The following is a 21047-nucleotide window of genomic DNA, read 5'->3' as shown; positions in this document are numbered from 1 at the left end:
TGAAAACTCTTGTAAATTCATCTGTACATAGGGACATGCACACATGTATGTATCTATATCATCTATATTTATAACTACATCTGTCTATATCATCTATATGTGTATCCATCTGTATCTGTATCTACCTATATGCACATGCAGTCAAGGCAAGATGAACAAACAGGTTTCAGCTATGGCGGTTTCGGGGTTTTAGCCTTGTCATTAGCACTAGTAGCTATATGCGACAAATTCCCGTGTCACTTATGTTGTAGCTGTAGGACTCGAGCATGCTTTGGAGAATGTACATTGCTCACATAAAAGCTCGTCACAGCATTCATGCACTGTACAATCTTATCAGGACAGAGGGAAAGAAAAACTGTACTAGATGTAGTACAACTGATGAACCCGATAAAGCTGGGGTTAGGCCACCTAAGACAGAATATTAAGAAAACAAAGATACAGAGAGAATGGGAAGCTTAGGCAGGGTTGTCCTGATCATGAAATAAGAATTAAAACTGTGATGTTGGTGGTAGTCATTGCGGAGGTATTTTGATGCTGTTCCAAATTCCTTACTGCCAGTACATCATTTTGATACACCTTCTCTCCTGTACTGACAATCGTCAGGCAAATGTGTTAGGGTTGTGCTGGCAAGTGGAAAACTTGGCTTTGCCATTACCACCACGCTGGTATTGTGGTTGATTCGTTTAAATGTGAATGGTGAGATCTCACAGTGGCTTTGCAAGCACTGCAGCACTCCAGCCTCAGCACAGACATGTCAATGTTCCCCAGCTGAAGACAACAGCAGTAACAAGGATACCACCATTACTGACCATGATGGCAACTAACAGTGCAGACGACAGTAGCCATGCAATTTTTAGCACCAATCTCTTTCTCCCATTTCCTTCTACAATCAGAAAGTGGCTGTATCAGCTTCTGCACCTTGGCCTGTCAGGCTGATTTCAGATAAGATTTAGGAAACACTAGTGGTTAAATCCCATATTTCTAATAATGTGATGACTAGCAGGTTAGTGAGTGTAAAAATAAATGTGCTACAGGTCCAAGGCATCTGTCACACCTTAGTGGAAAGTATGCAATAGCTATGCTAAGTTCCTAATACCCAAATACCTCCTGTGACTGAGAGTCTTCCATCAGAAATGCTTCTTTTAAAAGAGCTTCTGAAAATATAATTGAAGAATAGTTCAATAATCTTCAGAAATCTGCAGCATATTGTAGCCTCTATAGATATGCTGAACCCACTGCACAGTGATTCTTCTCCTCTGAAGTAAATTAATACGTTTGTTTGTATCTGACAGATATTTTATTTTATTTTAAAAAGCCAATAAAAAGTAATGTACAAATATGCATCATATATTTCCCTCCAAAAATGATGCCAAAAGAACAGCAAAATCCAAAGGCCAACGTAAAGATTATATGTGCATTATTACCGAGGTTTGAATGAAGATATTTTCTTTGAAATCTGTGTGTTTTCTTGCGAAAGCCTTACACTGCATGATTTCAATACCAGAAAGTGCTTAAAACAAGTTAGCAAGACAGGAGAACTAAGCTCCGTATCTTTCACAAACTATGTGTTACTGTGCAAGCCACTTCAGTAGTTTTTGTTTTCTTTTCTTTTCACAGGCAGTAGGCACATGTTCTTTATCTCCATTCAACCAGCCTGAAGTGCCAGCCTCAGGCCTGATTTTGGGGAATCTTTTCTATCTCCACATTTGCCTGCAAGGAATACAGAAAATGTTTTGCATTTCTGAAAAAAAACAGACTATTAATATTTTGAGTTGGACATCTAGTTGCTGAGATATTTGCAATTTATTTAGGAATTTCCACATGCCATTTTGTACCTCAGTTGCATATACTGCAATAAAGAGACTACAATGTTTTCCTACCTGTGTTTTTGGAAAAAGAGTTTCAAAGCCAGGAACCTTGGAGAACCCGTGGGAACTGCAAGCATCGGCACAATATAAAAAAAAACAAACAGTTTTTACTTAGCACCATTTAGCAGTAAATTACACCTGAATCAATTGGTTGGTAAGAATATAATTAAATATTGTAGAGATGCTGTATCATATATATTCACCTTTTACACTGGATGAGACAGGAATTCATAGAAAAAAACCAGAGTTCGTGTAACGGTTCACATAAGGTATAAGAGTAGGGTGACAAAACTAAGGTAACACAATAATTCTTGAAGACTTGCAACTGCAGTAAGTACCAGCACCCTTTTTTGCATGGTGTTTATGATGATTTTCTTATATACTTAAGGAAAACTGAAATTTCTTCCCAATGTGTAGAACTGTCAGTGAACTGAGGAATTTTGCATTCACGACATGGTCGCCTCTCACTTAGGCCAAATGAGTAACTCTGGGCATCAACAGTTATTATCGTGTGAGAGACAACCACTATTGGACCACAAAATTTGATTTCTAAATACGTTATTTATTTTGGTTTTCTCCTTTGTTTTGCTATGGGAAGGCTGTGGCTATGTGAGTTTAAGCAGCTATATGCATCCAGCTATATGCATCCACAGAATATGGACTGGACTGGTGAGAGATTGTATTTTTGACTCAGGGGAGAATCTGGACAACTTCTGCTTCTCTGAAGTGACACTCAAATCACCTGTCTTGTGGGCCAACCTGATATCCTGGTGATAGCTTATAGAGAAAACAATTTCACGGGAAAGTTAAACATTTTAATTTGTGGGGGTAGATTCACAAGGAAGTTGAGATCTGCTTACTGAGATGAACAGCTAATTTTCTATTCACCCTGCCCATGATCTGATGTGACTGCTTCCCAAACAAACCCCGGTGTAACTTAGAGTAACCTGATGTCCCAAGGTACAAGCTCTGGACTGGCATCTGGAGCTCACAGTACCAGTCAGTGCTCAACAGAGTGTTAACACACTCTCATGTCATCTTTCTCCCCTGCTCTGGTTCTCTGTCAGATACGAGTATTTGTGTTTGTACAGAAAAATCTGTCTGAGCTCCAGGCTACCTTTTTTCCAGTTCTCAAGTTCCTACTCCCTCCTGTGGAGGCATATAGGGACAGTATTCCCATTCAAAGAATGGTTAGAAAAGTTCTCATTAAAAGTACCTAATTTTGCATCCTCAAAAAACATCTGAATCATTTTCCAGAAATATTTGAGTCATGAAAGAGATCAAGCATAGGAAATGATAGCCTCAATGATTAAACTACATGTTATTGAAAATAGACTTGTAAGATACAGAAGCTAATTTCAACCTTAAATCTTGCCATATGCTCTATTTGAAGCTCTATAATTAAAATTACCTTTCTGACATGTTTCACTCACTTTGGAGAGTTTGGGATTCAACAAGAGCAGTGTTCAGTTCGGTGGTGTCTGATTCTACCACTCTTTCATTTGAAAATTTGGGAAGATATCATGGCAAGTATTTTGCATCATTTGAGAGCAATGAAAAGGAACTTGCAGGTGTCAACTTTATGGATGATAGGCTCGGATATAGTCAGAGTTCAAATTATCCCTGCAAATATATATCTGGAATGCAAATAACCATGGATTTTTAAATGGATGGTTAGCATTGTTAACCTTCTTACAGCAGCATAAGCTGCAACAAGATTTTTCAAAGAAAGAGTACTCTGAAGCTATTTTAATGCATTAGCCTCAACCAGGTAAGACTCCACAGCAGCAGAGCTGAAGGGCAAATTGTTTCTTTTTTTGTAAAATTTGCAATTGGACCATGATTTTCATTCTTTACTTTTAGTAGTAGTCCAAGGCAGTGCTGGAGTGTGGAGTAACATATGGTCAGTTCTGTATGTTTACAAGAAAAGGCATTTTTCAAATAAACAACCATTAGCAAAACAATAGGGGCTTCTAATCTTATTAATCCTCTAGAAGATTGCTGAGACTGGGTAGGGCTATATAAAGCTCACGCTGGCCTGTGTCTCCATTTTATTATAATAACATAAAGCTGCTGTCCCTGCTTCATATTCCCCCGCCCCCCTTCCTGCCATGGATGCTATGAAAGGTTGTTGTAGGAAACATGAAGCGAGGTCAGTGATTGCTTTTCCTCCCCGAGCGCTGCAGGCTGCAGCTATGTCTCTTTCGTCCTTATGGTCAGATCCTAAATGACCTGTGCCTCTTTCCAGGGAGCATATTCCTCACAAGAATCACCTACCCAGGGATGTAGGTATGTGTATGAGCTACAGAAGCAAACTGATCGTAGGAAGAGTGTGTTACGGAATAACGGGCAGCTGATGATTACAAACACACAGGGTGCTGAACACACTCTGTTTCTGCTTTTTGCGTGTTTTCTGTTCCTGTTTTGCGTTGCTGAGTCCCTGGCTCAGGCAAAGGATGTTTGAATCAAGCAAAGGGAGAGACAGGGATGTTCTGTGCAGTGCAGAGACACCCGCTGGTATATTTAAGCAAAAAATTACCCTGCCTCAAAATGTGTATGACAGCCATCTTAACTTCTGGCAATGAAACTGGAAACTGAAATTACTGAATGTTAGGGGATAACATCCTTTGGAGAGTACCCTAAACATTAAGTACACTGTGGCACTATATAGCTGCCTGTGCTGCACATCTGCAGGGACACACCAAGCAGCCTAGCACTCCCTTCAGCAAATCATCCTAAAGATGACTTTCGTGTTTTAGTGCTTCTAGCTGCAAAATGCAGCCTGAGGCAGTTTTGGAACCGAACGCCATTCGGAGCCGTCCTAAGACTGCTCTAAACCCTGTCAGGGGCTGAAACAGTTTTATGGTCCTCACTGTAAGAAAGCAGTTAAGGTGTCTAAAAACTGCCATTCAGATGAAGTCTGTGCCAGAGTTCCAAGCCTCACTAATATTTCAAACGCCTTCTGTTCTGTTACTATCTACTGTTTGGCAATATGTATAATCTAACCTGTTTATCCTAATATACTCTGCTATTCAGTCTACTTCCCATTTTTTCTGCACCTTTGGCACCCTGCCATTTTCTCCCTTACATGCAACCTCTGTCCCTGTTGCTCTGAAAGCTCACCCACAGCAACAGCTCTGCTCCTCTTCTGCGTGTTTGTGTATGCATACAATGCTCAGTATTGGATTACGACCCAGGAATTAAAGACCTAAATCTCCAACTCCAGAATGATTAAATGAGAATCTATTAGGGTTTTGTTTTGTTTTGTGTTTTTTTTTTTTTTTATGAACTATCTTTTTTATCCTTGAACAAGCAGCTCCTGACCCATATGGTTGTGAGAGTATGATCTCACTGTAATTGACATAACAGTATTTGCTGCAATCTGCAGACTGTAAAGCCGCAAGGTCAGGGGTATCTTGTGTTTTAGAGGAGCGAGGTCAAATCCTTTCAGACATGTAGGAATTACCCAAGATGATGGCTACAAGTGAACCAGTCCTGACCTACCTCCTCCTGCCCCTCCTTACCTCAAGCTGCTGAAAAAAAAGTTCTCCAGAACCCTCTCTACTGCAGAGACCTGATTTCTCATAAGGGTAAATGTCTGCGCTTTGGTGTTACTCCCAACGTAAAGGATTTATCATGGAGCAACAGGGGGCCTCAGACTGTCAGGACTAGCTGAAGTTTTCCACTCTGGTTCTTATTGCCGTGCAGGTGGCACAACCTAGTCAAGTGTTATTTGTGCTCTGCCAGCTAGTGACAGTGTGTTACCTGCACTCTCTGTAAAGCGTTATGGTTGCAGCCCCTGCTCCCCCTCCAAAAGTTGCAGTTCATGTACAGTGGGAACTCGTGTCTTGTAGTTCTGCAGGTTCCATGTTCCATCCCTCGTGAGCCCTTCCTGCAGCAGCCATCACAACTTTGGCAGCTTGTGGCTCATCAGTGGATCATTTCTCTACCCTGGCTCTCCTTGCTTTCCTCCAAGCAGGTATGCAAGTCCCATACTTATTTAGGGACAGGGCACCTTCCTGCCTGTGTATTCACACAGCCCTTTTGCCTTTTTTCTACCCCTCTGGGAGTTTTGATTTATGTAGCAATTTACAAAGTGGAAAATACCACAGGAATTGGGCTGAAGGGAGAGGTGGAGGCTTTAAAAATAAATACCTAGCCCTTGTGGTAATGAAGAATATAGAAATATGATCCTGCATAGAAGATGCAACGTCCAGGAAATAAATTGAGGCTTAAGAAATATCGTGTCATTGCAAAATTATTCTCCTAACTTGGGAGGAGGGTATACACTTAAAGTTTGGTCCTGGCATTACTGGGCACATCTCTAGAGGATCCTGAGTGCGATGCCTCTCGCCCAGCTGTGCCCTCAGGTCCTTCTCGTCCCCGGCCTCTTCTGCTGTCAGCGGGTGCGGGGCACGGCCCGGGTACGGGCAGCGGCTTCCTTTGGTCTTCACCCTCGCTTTGGGCAAGTGCAGAGCGCACGCCCGTCCATCTGTCTGTCTGTCTGTCTGTCTGTGTGTGTGTGAGGGCACTGGGTGCTGCACATGCTCACTGGTCAGCGCGGAGCGCTGCTCCACCTGCAGCCCTGTGTCACAGCGAGCGGGACAGGGGCGGACGGCGGCAGGGAGGGAGGGGATGCCGAAAACCCTCCGCGGCCCCGGCACCGCGCACCCACGCCCGCCGGGGCTGCCGGCTGGCACGGCCCCGCGCCCCTCACCTCGCCGGGCTCACCGCTGCTCTCTCCCCCCGCGGCGTTCGCCGCCGCTCCGCTGCACCCCACCTTCGCCCGCCCCCGCTCCCTCTCACGTCTCCCCCTCGCCGCCGCGCTCCCTCCCTCGCGCGCGCGCACGAGTGACATCACCCCTGTCCAATCAGCCGCCGCCGCTCCCCGCGCCCCGCTCGGCCCCGGCGGCCCCGCGCGCGGCGGCGGGGAGGCGGGAGGGGGGGGCTCGCGGGCGGCGGGCTGTGCCGAGCCGAGCCGAGCCGAGCCCAGCGGGGCCGAGCCCTCCCAGGTGTGCGCTGCTGAGACGGGGACGCCGCGGGGTGACAGCCCGGCTGTGCGGCGGCACTGCGCAGGTAGGGCACGGCTCGCTCCGCAGCGGCTGCGGCGGGGTGTGCGTGTGTCTCCGCGCCCACTTTGCGCAGCGGGTCCCGCTTACAGAGACGCGGGGAAGAGCCGGCGCGCCGCTGCCTCCCGTGAGGGGAGCGGGCAGCCCCCGGCGGCGGGTGGTCCCGGGGAGGGGGTGCGAGTCAACTTTCCCGCTGCGGCCGGAGGAGCTGGGGCAGGTGCGGGGCGGCCGCGGCGCCTCGCCCTGCGCCGGGAGAGCCCCGAGCTCCGCCGTGGGCGGTACCGGAGCCCAGGCCTGGGCGTTGGGGCCCGCTCCTGTGGGGCGGCCGGGGGCGGCGGGCGTTACACAGCGCGGTGCGGGTGGGTGTGTGTGTGGGGGGGGAGCCGACCCCTCCCAGGGCGACTGGTCGCCGGGGACGGCATCGCTCGACCCCCGGGCTGGGGAAAGCGGGGCGCCTCCCCGGGTGACCCTGCCGGGAATGCTGTCCCCTGGCGGGCGGGGGGCTCGCGAGCGGCCGCGCATCCCCGCAGCGCCCGCCGCGGGAGGTAAGCCTGCTCCCCGGGGGGAGCCTGCTGCCCAGGCCCCTCGCCCGTTCTCACGGGCGGACCTATGGCTTTCGGCAGCCTGCGGAACGAGGGGTCCCTACGGCGTCCTCATGGCGCAGCGCAGCCGCTGCGCGGGCTGCCTTCCTGCGCGCCCGCCCAGGGGCAGCCTTGCGCCGGCTCTCCTTGTTTGCGTCTTGGCTGCATTTAATGGTGGTCAGCTAAAAACGGATCTTTTTTTTTATTGCACCTTCTTGCAGTAAAAAGAATAGCGTTTCACTTTGCTTCCCCCTTGTAAAATGCTAATTACGCTTCTTTTCTGTGTCACTTTTCCGTAAATGGCAGTAATTCAGGCTGACTGTAGTAACACCTGCTGGTGAGAACAGAAATACCACTTGCGGACGTTGCCATTGCTGAGCTCTGCTAGAAGTCACCTGAAGGGGCTGAGCACGCCCGTGATGCTGTGCCTTAGCTGCAGACTGAGTGAGGGGCTCTTTAAGAATTCCATCTGCCCTATGAAAGGCTATTTAATTCTGCTTATAAAACCTACCAGAGATTATCTATGCAGTTAATCAACTACGCTCCATTTAATAATGAAAGTAAACTATGACCCCTGGGCCAAGATTGTTTTCAGTGGTTATTATATTAAAGCACAGTAAAAATATTTAAAGGGTTCTTCAAGGTTTAAAAAATAAACCATTATGTGGTTACTGGTGTGTACCACTTATAAAAAAAATTGCCTAAAAATGCAGGCACCTGTGTAGAGGTGCCTGTATCAAAGGAGGCACTGACAAATACACTTAGTATCAGTCCTTTGTATAAAACTACTTGTAAACCAGTAAAAATAATGAATGCAGGACTTGAAATTGCATAAGAGCAGGGGAAAGTTTTCTGAAATAACCTGAAGTTATAAGAATTCTCAGTTTTTCTCTTTACTACTTAAATGTCTTTCTTGCAGTGCAAATATTGTACAAATCCCTATGGAAGGATGATCTTTGGCCATGTTGTATAAATAATAATAATCGACCAAAATGTCTTTAGTAAGAACTTTCCTTAATGTTGCAGGGCCCTGTTGGTGGTATGGAGCTTTTGTTTGTTTGCATTTGGATGTGTATTACCAGCATCCGTTGCTTTGTCTTTGTTTTTGTATTTGTGTTTAGTGATAGTTGACGTTGCATCATAATATACCTTATCCATCCCTAGATTTTGCGAAAAGTAAAAAAAAGAAGCTAAGCAAAACACTTCTGTCCTTGTCTGTGTTTGTATTACCCACAATGCTGTTCTAAACCAAGAAGAGATTTCCAGTTTTACTTGTTCCAGACACCAAAAAGTAATGCAGCCTCGACAGAGCTGCATGATAATGCAAGAACTTCCTTGATTTTGTAGAATCTTAAATCAAGTATCTTAAACACCTTCTGTAGAAGAAATCCTACGTTATTAAGGTTATGGAACAAAGAGCTTAGAAGTGCCTTTTTGAGCCTGTCTTTCTCATACAGACTTACCTACATGATCGCATACTATCTTTTTTTACAGGAACCCTGCCTCAGTCAGTGCACGGGATGGATGGAGCTCACTTAACACAATTCAGTATTTTTCATTGATCACTATGTGAGCCCATGATTTATTTATTCCACATTACTCAACTCTGCTTTGAAGACAGAACCGATAACATCTGTATGGGCTTTGCTAAAGTGCTTATTGTTTCGTGATCAGAATGCTGCACAAATAATTATTAGTTTATCAAACACTACTGAAGATGAGACAAGACTTTTACAGATGGTGAACAGAGCCACAAAGAGGGTTAGATGAAAAGTATTAACTCATTTTTGGTGTCCAATTTGAAATTTCTACAATTCTTGTAAATATGTTTGCTCAAGTTACAACTGCCACTGCTATTAGTAACAGTCCTGAGTGCTCCATGCATCTGTGAATGTCTCTGCAGAGTAGATGGGAGAAAGAGGAATTCACAGTTAATTACAAACTAAGGAAATTGTGGGTTAGATGGTGTGCATGACGGTAAGAGGAATGGAGGAAGCTACAAAAGGGAGGACTTAATAGTTAAAACCTTTGTGGCATATTACAGAGCCCTGGTCCCTTTTTATTTCTGCAAGCCCTGCCTCATCCACTATGCATATTCCTATTCAGTAGGTAAGACAAGACCCCTACCTGCATTGGGTTCTGTCTTGTCTTCTGTGCATGTTCGTGCAGTGCACTGAATGACGCAAGGTGACTTTGAAGAAGCAGTACATGTTTATTTAAATACTGTATAAAAATGTACACGCTCAAGGGAAGTGAATTATGGTTGCACAGCCAACAACGTTTGTCATTTTATAACATTTGAGATGTTGATTTAGTAACTTTAATAGTATTTTTTGTGTGGTGTTTGTGGGGTGAAACATTCATGCATGTCCCATATGCTTTCTTAAAACCTAGAAAATTAAAATTAAATTTTTTTTTTTTTAAAAAAAGAACAAAACCCAACAAACAAACCAAGGAAACGCAGAAAATTTTCACCTCTCGAAGTAAATGTTATCTTGTGTTACTGTATTGGACCCACAGTGGTTATCAACAGGATTGGAAAAGCTGCATCTTTTGCAAAAGCTCTTGAAGTTTTAGTGTTTTGACTGATAGCATTATGAGAGTGCAGTCCCTTTTATATACACCAGTGATAAAGCGGAATGGCATCATTTAGAGTGCATTTGCACAGGTACTTCTAATAGTGGAAAAGCAGTGAAAGACTGGAGTCCTTTCTGTTCTAGGCTTTAGAATGTATCATGGTGGCTGAGGGCTCTTGTCCCAGTCTTCTGCAAGCACAGTCCTTTTCACTTCATCCTTTATACGTGTCCTAATGACAGTCTTATCCTCCTGTATCCAGTCTCAGTCTTCATATTTTAGGTGTTACCGGTCTTGACCATTCCAAATTTGCCTTCAGTTTATTGTTTCAGCCAGTCCTGTCTCTCCCTGCTTTTTGCCTATCAGCATTCCTTCTGTTTACTTCTCTTTATTCCTCAGAGCTTCCTCTTCTTGATTTGCTACGTCGGTCCGGTCTAGTCTCCTCAGTCTCCAGTCACTTTTTCTGTGCTTTTACCTGACATTGGTGTCAATTTTTACTCCTCTTTGTAGACCATAAAGTGAGTTTCGTTCTTTTGCACTGGAATAACACAGCACTTTCTTCTTGAAGTTGGTTACTTTTTTGTACATTTTTAAAGGTACAGGAAAGAACGTAGCAGTAACTCAAAGCTTGCCTATGTTGATGGCTTCAAACCATAGTCATTAATATTTTTTTGAAGTGCAAGATGCTTTTGCTGAAATAAGGAAAAACGTGGTGTGTTTTCCTCCATTGTTCCTTTTAAAAATTGAACTCTTGAACAAATTTTTCAACGAGGCCTGCAGTATGTTTTTCTATATATGCATTGGCAGAAAGCAAGGACAGACAGGACACTTACTTTGCCAAAGTTGTAAGTAGCAGTAAACATTAGAAATGCTGAGCAACTTAAATAGTCCTAATTATAAACAGACATCAGCAATTCTGTCTGGAGCATATACTGTATTTTTGCTTAACTCTACTAAGTTTTGGGGGTTTCTGGCCTGGCAAATTAAATAACGGATGATTTTGGTTTGGGTTGGGTTTATGCTTCCCCCGCCCCCCCCCCCCCCCCCCCCCGTTTATGTTAAGGTTTTGTTACAGCTACTTGAGCGAAATATTTACAAAAAGAAGATGTAGGCTTCTCACTCAATTGAGATCTGAATAAAACTGACTGGTGGAGTTGCCACGGCACTATAGTGTTTTGTTTACATAAGGTAGTCCTTTTGATGTGATAAAAATACTATTTGCAATAACTTAGTAGCTCTTGTGTCTGAGATGGGGGCATGGGTGATTTATGGTTTGTACCCAGACTGAATGTTATAACTAATATGAGACAATATTTTAAAACGTTTTCATACCCGTGGAATCTTCTTAAGACCTCTTAAGAGCAGTGCAGTGTTGAAATGAAGAAATATAAATATACATATTTGACAAGTTCTTTGCTTGTATTTACATAATGCTTTTATAATTGACCCACAGCAGCTTGATTATGTGTTGTTCCCATGCAGAGGAGTTAGCTGGTAGCATAGAGATCATGATTTAATCATGAGGTGGGTGTTCTTTTTATAGGTTTATTGGAAACATCCTGCTTTATCATAGAGAATTCAGTTTTCTCCAGTTTAGCGAAAGAGTTGAACAAAAGTGTAACTGGAAGTTACTGATTCCTGGTCAAGCCAGTACTCAGGGATGTTAGGCATGTACTTGAATTTACTGCTGTATTAGTTTCTACATGAAATTGTTTTTCTTAATCATAAGATATGAATAAAGCACATCAGCTTAACAACTGCTTAATTTTTTTTTTTTTGTAAAAGTCAAGGAAAGGTGTTGATATATTCAGTCAAGCATTGGATCAGATACTTGCAGAAGTTGTGCAGTTTCCCTCCTTGGAAGTTTTCAAGACTCAGTGGGTAAAGCTCCCAGCAACCTGATTTAGTGTCTTAGCTGACCCTGCTTTGAGCAAGAGGTTGGGCTAAAAACCTCCTGACCTCCCTTACAACATGAGTTATCCTATGACATAATCCTGTCATTCTTTATAAGGGGGGAACATCAATATACAGTCTGAACAGTACTTTCTGAAAGGGGAAGGATAGCCGTGCCAACAGGCAAAATGTTTAATGTCTGAATGAAATATTTAATGTTACAGACTCTGTTCCCTGTTTAGTTTTCATTGGTAATTGTATTTAAATGCACTGCTAGATTTGCTGTGTTCATTGGGTAGGCTTGATGTTATAGGTCTGTTTTATGGGAGATAATAATAGGATACAGTAGCTTGGTCAGTGAACACTGTTATGTTGTATTGAGTTGTAGTGCTTAATGGTACTTCTTCAGTTTCACTGGAAGAAAGGATCCCTTTTATTAATACAGCTGTTTTACATTATGAAACATATTTTTCAAACAAAATATCACACACTTAATCTGAATGTAAATATTTAAAACAAACACTGGATGTTGGTAAGTGGAACAGGCTGTTAATGTTGTCTCAGTGTTGTGCCTAGTTAAGGTTCTAATCTTTTTGGAAATGATGAGTGCTTGCTGAATGAGGGAGATGACTAGGTGCCTCAAGCAGAGGGATGGGACAACAGACGAGTGACTGGTTGTAACACATCAGCTGCAGTGAGAAGGGGATTTTTGGATTTACCACAACTGGGAAAGAAGTCCATGTCATTTTAAATTTCTGTGTTCTGTAAACCCAGTGATTTTTTGGAGTGCCTGCTTGTAGTTCAAGTAATATGTGATGCAGTGATACATCATTTTTTTGAAAACTGTTTTGATTTTATGAATATAATAAATTTAACTTTCACATGTAGCTTTGTTTTTCACTATGTCTGTTCAGGATTTTCATGTTGAAGACTAATCACAGTTTAGGAGAAATAAAATTAATTTTGTTACTTGCGTGAGAAGAGAAGCAGCCTTATATCCTGAAGATTTCTTAATGAAGACTTCTTCTGGATAACGGGATTTCCAACTAGTATGCTTTCTTTGAAACTTGAAATAAAGCTGACTTTGTTTTGATAAAGGCAGTGAGTTGTTTTGCCAACTACTTGCTGGTAAGACCTAAAATAAAGTTGAAAAGAAATTAAGTGTCTTGATATGTTGAAGATCAAACCTGTATCTTCCTTCACCAACCATCGTTAGTGAACTTCTAAAGGTGTGTGGTAGGATAACTTACCTGTTGACAAAGCTTGCTGTTTCTAGAAGTTAGAGGAGTTGCTGCTGTTGCTAGTAGTACTTTTAGTTGAAGTGTTGGATTTTTTCACTATGCACGTTTTTGAGCAAAGCGAAATGAAAATAATAAGGATTAAGCAAAACGAGAAAGAGCAGCTAGAAATACACAATTTTTGTTTTCTGTATTCCTTCTTGTGAAGAATAAGGCCATCACTGTTTTGTACTACTGCCAGAAGCCCAGCTCTCCTTTCATCAGCTGTCTACAGTTTAGTTCTTTAAAAATGAACTTTGGAATATTGAACAGTTTCCACTTCATATTTTCATTATAAAGGAGCTCCAAGGGACACCAGCTGCTGTTGAAATAGATCTTGGGAAGCCAGGCATTCTGAAATGTTCCTTTTCCCCTTTTTTCTTGTCACTTCCTGAACTCTCTTTGCTCTTGATTTTTATGATACCTTTTCTCCTCTGACTTTTCCTGGCCCTGAAATTTTTTGAAAATTTTAACATATTACTGTTTTGAAAAAGTATCCAGTTCTGCCACTTACACTAGGCATAGCAATGAAATCCCTGGAAAAGGCATAATGAGGCCATCACAGTGGCAAAATTAGTCTACAGCTTGCCTGCAGTAGGTTGTTTTTGAAAGTCACAAACTAAAGACTGATAAATGTGGAAGTTCAGCATTATCTGAGCTTAAAAAATTATGTATGAATTTCTTTTTGATTGCTTTCATTTCCTTCTTGACTCTTTATATAACACATAATAACTGTGCCAGCTATTGCAAAAAAAACCAAAACCCAAACCACTAAAGCATGACTAGTGGAATAGTGCCAATGCTGCCTTCTATTCTAAACAACTGGGGTGATGGCTCAGTTACACTTTGTTGTTTAAACATCTCCCCTTTCAATTTTGCATTAGGCCTTGTCAGATGGATACTTCGGTTTTGGAGGGTTTTCGGTTTGTTTCTCGGTTCTTTGGCTTATCATCATAGTTCACTGCCTCTTCCATTTCTTGATGTTGGTCTGCCCCATTGAAAAGTAGATTTTTGCAAAATTTACTGGTGCATTAACTTTTAAATTAAATTAAAACAGTATATCGTGAATAATTCCTATTACAACCAATTTATATCAAAATTCTTGTCTTTTTATAAACAGTTTATCAGTGTAAGCATAGTATTAGCAGTTTAGATGAAGAATGAATTTCCTTTTAAGAAGCCAGTATTTACAAAATAAGAACCTGGAAAGCATTGACAAAACCTAATTAAAATTATTAAAAATTGCATAATGGAAAAAATACATAACTGTCTCGTCTGACACATTGATCTGGCCTCATCCAGTCACCGTCACATTAACATATATTTGTATACATACACAAACATATCTATATGCATGGTCTTTTTTTGTTTTCCCCAAAGCACTTCTAGTTGTCTGAAGATAGTGGGCTGAAGAAGGTTATCTTAAAAAATACCCAAAAATAACAGAAGGAAAAAGAAGCGGATAATCTCAAGTAGGATGATTTTTAAGAAATTAGTTCAGAAGATACTAATTGCATTATTAAAATGTCAGTGTAAACAGTAATTTGAGGTACTTGCATCGTATTAATAAAATTAACAGGAAAAATGAAGTGTACTTTTACTTGGTAATGGACACTTTTTATTCTTCTGGGGACCTTCTGCCAATATCTGCAAAAAATGAGTCATTACTTGAGGGATTTTCTTGACCTGAAGTGTTTCTCCCTGTTTCTTCTTGGAAAAATCATACTGAACATGAATCAGGAGCAAAACCAGTGTAAACTCTCCCTCTGGGATATTGGAGTGGATAATTGTTTTAAAAATCTTAAATAGCTTTTTATTTTTAATGGGATGGTGATTTGTGTTTTATTAGCTAAGGTTTTTGAATGAAAAAGACTTGATTGCACTTCCATTACAGACAATTTGCCGGTTCATTTATTATTAGGCTGCGTGATTACGAAATGTGATTTTGGGGCATGGAGGAAAGCGGTATGTCTGAGAAGAAAGTTTAACTTGCACTTAACTATATAGGTAAGATACAGAAAAAGACAAATCTCACTAAACCAAGTATTTTGTTGTTGTGGAAATGGGAGTTTTGAATCTGCTGCTCAGAATGGAAGAGGATCCTACAGAAACCTAAAGGCATAAAGAAAGTTTTGTCGTTAAAACAGCGCCAGATTTGTAATAAAGCACAGCTGTTCCTGTTTCCGCTCACATTCTTTCATTGTAATACGTTCTGTGGGTTCTGTACAGACCAGCTGACCCAGTCTTAAATGTGGCTGAACCATAAAACCTGTTTTGTCTCATTTCTATGAGATCTTTTTTGAAGTGTTCAAAAGATACAAAGACTTTTTTTCTTCAGAGTGATTAACTCTGCTCCAGTGTGACGTTTGTATGTGAAGTTACAGCAGCTTCAGGCCTTGCATATGCATATAATGGAAGGAAGCACAGAGGTTTAAGATGTTTTTTTGTTTGTTTTTTTTTTTTTAAAACTAGGACAACTCTGAAAGAACCATACTTTAGTGTATTACCATATACTTACGTATTACCTCAGTTTTATTTACATTCATGTAGGAAGCTTTTGTGGCCTACTGAATATTTTTTAGCTGATCTTATCCTTGGCAATGTTGCTGACAGTATTTAAACTGACAGTGATTAGATAAAGCCTGCAAAGAGTCGCCAAGGTTTCCCATGTGTGTGGGTTTGGTTTTTTGTTTGTTTTAAACACCAAACACACTTTTTCCACATCTATACTAACGTTTACTGGTACTGGTGTGACAAGAAAAGAAAGAAAAATACAGAAAGTGCCTTTTTGGCCACTGTCAAAAACATTCTAATACACCGCGTAAACCAACATGAACAGGTAAGAATTTACTGTTGTGTTATTACTTTGCCCTAGTCTGGGTTAGGACCTCTCATAAGTTTATTGTCTCAAAAACTGAGTCATCTGAGACAGATTTCAACTAGTAGGAGTGAAGCCAGTTCTTATGTTCCTGCAGTTGTCATGTCAGGCCCTTCAAGATTCTTCCAATTTGGAGCATAATTACCTGTGAAGTTATCAGTCAGCTTAGAGGTAGTTGTCTTTCAGACTTTGTTCTCATGAGAGGCACTCAGGAACTGAAGGTCCTGACTTGGTCTGTGAACGTGTTTGCTGTTAATTGAATGGCAGTGCCAGAACAGCAGCATCTTAGAAGGCTTGGCAGGCCAAGATTATGGGCTTCAACTGATCCCAGGACGTAATATGGAAACCTGATACCTAATTCATAATTTGAACTGTGAGCCTGCCATCTCTCAAAATACCTAAAAAAATAAAGATGAAGAGGACTGTAATACCAGATAAGGACAGATTTTCCTGTATTAAGTACAGGAGCATATAATCAAATCAAAGATGCAAATTAGTATAGCAGGATTATTCATTTTAATCATTATGTGAAGATTTAATAGAAAAAAATCTGAACCTTGAATTCAAGCCAAGCAATTCAAGAAACTGCTTGATGATTGAATATACTGGAACTCTGGACTATGTTTTTTGCTAAAACCTTTTGCATGCACGGAACACCCTGTTTTCTTAGTAGTTCAGTTGTTGCTGTTATATTTTAAGTAATTGTATTACTCTTCCTATACTTCTGCATTATAAATGTTTCCAAATAAAGATAATCTTTGCTGTTTGGCATGCTACACACATTTTGCATGCATTTGTGACTTACTGTATATAATTGGACCGCTTCTGAGAGAGGAATTGTAGGCTGCCAATTTATATTTCAGCTAGTTTGTAGGAAGATAGGGACACTTATAAGGATGAGCTTTTAGTTGCAAAGTTTTGCATTATTGCATGCAGATAAGTAGAAACATCTGTATTCTTGTTTTTCAGTTGGTCAAAGCTAGAAGGCTGCCTTAGAAGGCAGCTGAAAGCAATGAAGGAATCCTTTATAAATCAGTTTCTTAAATTGCTCATCCAGAGTTCTGGGTTTAAATGTTTTCTCAGTTCAATGTGATATAAAAGCAGAAATAATTGTTTTAGGCTTTTAGAAATATTCTCTTATGGATTTACAGACAGTTGCAAATATTGGGGTTTTTCAGTTAATTCTGACTGCAGAAATGTTCATAAACATTACTGCTTCTCTTTTTTTCTCTGTCGGTCTAGTGACAGTTGGCAGGTGCTGGCTTCCAATAAGCGAGAGTTGTAAGCTGCACAGCTTGGTAATTGGCATAGAAGTTGGGTAAGGAAATTGCCTCCTTCTCTTATGCCACAATATAGTCTTTTTAAGACAAGTTCTTTTTCTTTTCCTTTTCCAGAGAAAATCAGCGATTATTCAGTTTTTTCAAAGAAAGAGTGCATACATGTAGGCAGCATGAGGAAGAAGCAGTTGTCCTCAGAATGTCTTGTGTTTTGCTGAACCAGCTGAGAGTTGACAGCTCGGTCTTGCCAAGATTTTTGAAAACTAGTCTAAAAATGTTTGAAAGTTAAAGTGGGTGCCAGTTGGGAAAAACTTTAGGGGTACCTGTGTAAAATGAGTGGCAAAAGATAACTCTGTACAAGGGAAAATAAAGCTGTCAGTTTGCAGTTATACAAATAATGGCTCCCTTTTCCCCTCCATTAAAAATAAAAGTTCTATACCGTGCATCTGAAAATATGATTCTTTGCTCCTTCTTTTTTCTTACCACTTACTGGAAAGTGAGGAAGAAAAGTTCTCTTTCTCCAAATTAGAGGAGAAAATATTCAGAGATTCTATTGCAATTTATTTCTATCATTAAGATAGTTCTTTAGGAATATGCTTATAAAGTGATTTTCATTGAAGCAGCAGTTACTTCTGTGTGTCACTCCGAATCAGGCTGCTGTACATACTTTGTATGAATAGCAATAATAAGGTCCATTACGTAGGTATAGAAACCTGATGAAAGACTAGAAAGTGAGAATGGTACAGTTGAAAACATTAAGGAATGTGTGGAAAGCATAGGAATATCTTGGTTTCTTCTTCACCGAACACTTCAGCTCCTCCTTTAAATTCATGGTCACCAGGAATTTTCTTTCAAGAAATACAAGATTCTTAGGACAGATGAATAACTGTTTTTTGTATCATACTTATATTTGAAACCATTTAGGAATTTCTAATGAAATACAACTTCTCTCTTTGTTTGTTGTTTTTTTTTTTTGTTTTAAACAATGTAATTACGCATGTTGCTGACTGTAAAGGATTTGTCTTGACAGTGGTTTCAACAAATGCTATTCTCTTTGTCACGCTCTCGAGTCTTGTGTTCTAACTTTATACACCTTTGGTGTCAGTACTTTACTACCTCTTCTTAAGCTTATATTACTGTTGCTACTTTGGGTCACAGAATCATAGTCTTACTTATCTGGAAGAAGAATGCCCCCCACCCCCTTAGTAATAAAACATTGATACAGCAATTACACAACTTAGTTTTCTATGTGTTATATAACTAGCTATGTAAATATACTTGTATAGTGCAGCTGTATTTTAATATCACTTGAAGCTTGTTAATTACATAAGAATTGTATTTGTCAATACAATACTTTTTTTTAGGAGTATTGCCAGTTCAGACTTCACAGATGATTTAGCACAGAGGCTTATGTAATATGAGTCACACTTGGGTTTTTCTTTCATTTTGTTTTTTTTTTAAATGGAGCAACAGTTCAGTAAATGGTGTATTGTTTTGCAGGATATTACTGCTGAAAGACATTTAAAAGTGTATTTCACTTCTAACAGTTATTGAAGATTTTGGCTGTGTGTATGGGTACAAATTGCAGTGCAGTTCAAGGCAGAATTACAGAATTCACAGAAATCCGGCATTCCATGAGCCTAGAGGAATCCCTTCATGTATCAGATAAAAGATCTGAGCTGATAATGTCTTGGAGTCTGTAGCACCTTTTCTTCTAAGTCTTAATAAAACATTTCTTTGAGTATATTTTCAGACACAACTTAAATTGTATGAAGAACAAAATGACATGTTGAAAAAATTACGTTATTCTGCAGGTGTTGTAATGCATGTCAGGGTGCATAGGAGATTGGGTCCTGATCTGATGTAGAGCTTCCAAACACGCTTGTAAATTCTTACCCTCATAGGGGAGCAAGTCAGGGAGAGGCAGATCCGATTAAAATTTATTAGAACAACTTTTATTAATAAAACTTTTCTTATGAATAGAATCAGGCTGTTATTAAAAGCAGGTTGTTACTCACACGGTACATTTGCTTATTCCCTCCCACTGTTCTCACACCCGCAGGAGCACACTGTCACACAGACACCGCCGCACACGCAGTCACTCACAGTCACCCAGGTGGGGGCCAGCCCAGCTGTTTAATCACAGGAGAGATCTGCGGTGGCGTGACAGTGGCTTCCGTGCAGGTGTGCAGAGGGTCCCTCATGGGGTGCCTTGTTTCCTGAGCAGCCCAGGCAGCCCTGGTGCCTCTGAGCAGCCCAGCTGCCACTGCCGCCTGGGACGTGGTCCGAGTTCCACAGCCCTTCGTTAGTGCCAGCGTGGCCTGGTGGCCTTTTACGTGCTTGGCAGACTCGGGGTCTTCTTTCACTTCTTGAAGATGCAACAGGATGACAAATCTCCAGAGATTGTTACTGTTTGGTAGACTTTTACACCCTTGTTCTCAGAATGTACGTTTGCTACTCCCAGCGTGCTGTTCTCTGGTTACTTACCCATGCCCGTAGCATCCATCTACAGAAGCTCCCAGTGACAGGGTTTTTATGACAGCGCAACTCTTGGACAGCTGGTACTTCAGCGTGAAAGTGCAATGGGAAGTCACTGACCTGTTAAACATTTTTATCAGCCTTCTTTCAATCTTAATTTTGCTTTTGGACTTGAACTGTAATCAGTTTGAATTTTAAATTTCCTTTTTATTTTCTGATGTCCTTCTAGAGGGATTTCATTATTTGTTCCATTGGGGCCAGGTTCAATCCCATTTTCCAATTCTTATAAAAATAGTAATGAAGAACTTGTTATATCAAATGAGTTTCATGACAATTTTCTCTAAATCTGTTTATGCAGTTTTAATGGCAATAACAAATATATTTATTATAACTTTGTGAACTATTTCTATAGAAGTAGTCATCTTTATTTCAAGATTGTCCTTCTCCTTTGTCAAATCACAAATATTAATCGATTTTGTTTGATTTTACCAAAGATTTTATAATTAACATTTCTGCTCTTGAAGCTTGTGTTACTGTGAAACTTCCCAGCTGATGCTGAAATGGAAAAAAGGTAAATCTAGTGGTTTGCCAAAACTTTAAGGTACACTGCACCCTCTGCAGGTCTTGTAATTCCCAGAAGGAAATAGGAGAAGGCATTATGGATTTCCACTGTGATTAGCTGATTATTAGGTTTGACATTAATCACACATGTGGAAATATGCATTGGGAATAATTTAGCTGACGTCAAGGGAGTGGCACTGACATAAAACTGATTTTAATGAGCCTAATCTGCAGACAACTTTGAAGTTGAGAAGTAATTTACATAACATCTTATTTTGTCCACAAAAGAGTAGATTAATTCAGCTTTTTAGCTGCTATTAATTGGACAGCTCTCAAAGTGCTGTTTGTTCATTGCAAGTAATAGATCAGGCCTCGAAACCTAAGAGCACAATTACTGTTCTGTCAAGACTATTCAATACTGTTCTATCAGCCATTTCTAATACATAAAATTCTTTTCATATATTAAATTTCTACGTGCCTGAACAATATCTGAACCCTCTCCTAAGAGGATCCCCTTACATCCTATTATCTTGGCTGCTTGAAGGTCACCCTAGGTACCTGTGTAGATTCTCAGGCAATGTTGGCATTGTG

General features: G+C 40.8%; 1 protein-coding gene across 1 annotated transcript in view; it reads left to right on the top strand.

Annotated features, from left to right (window-relative positions):
• Positions 1-6794: 6794 nt before the first annotated feature.
• CNTN1 (contactin 1) overlaps positions 6795-21047 on the top strand; it is a 255488-nt gene continuing 241235 nt past the window's right edge. Inside the window, exon 1 of the mRNA XM_075080998.1 lies at positions 6795-6944. The gene's annotated coding sequence lies outside the window, so the exon portion shown is untranslated. The remainder of the gene's footprint in view (positions 6945-21047) is intronic.

This window comes from Phalacrocorax aristotelis, chromosome 1 (genome assembly GCF_949628215.1).
Source record: "Phalacrocorax aristotelis chromosome 1, bGulAri2.1, whole genome shotgun sequence".
Classification (NCBI taxonomy): Eukaryota; Metazoa; Chordata; class Aves; order Suliformes; family Phalacrocoracidae; genus Phalacrocorax; species Phalacrocorax aristotelis.
The sequence above is the reverse complement of the archived record's forward strand: the minus strand, read 5'-3'. Positions and strand labels throughout refer to the sequence as shown.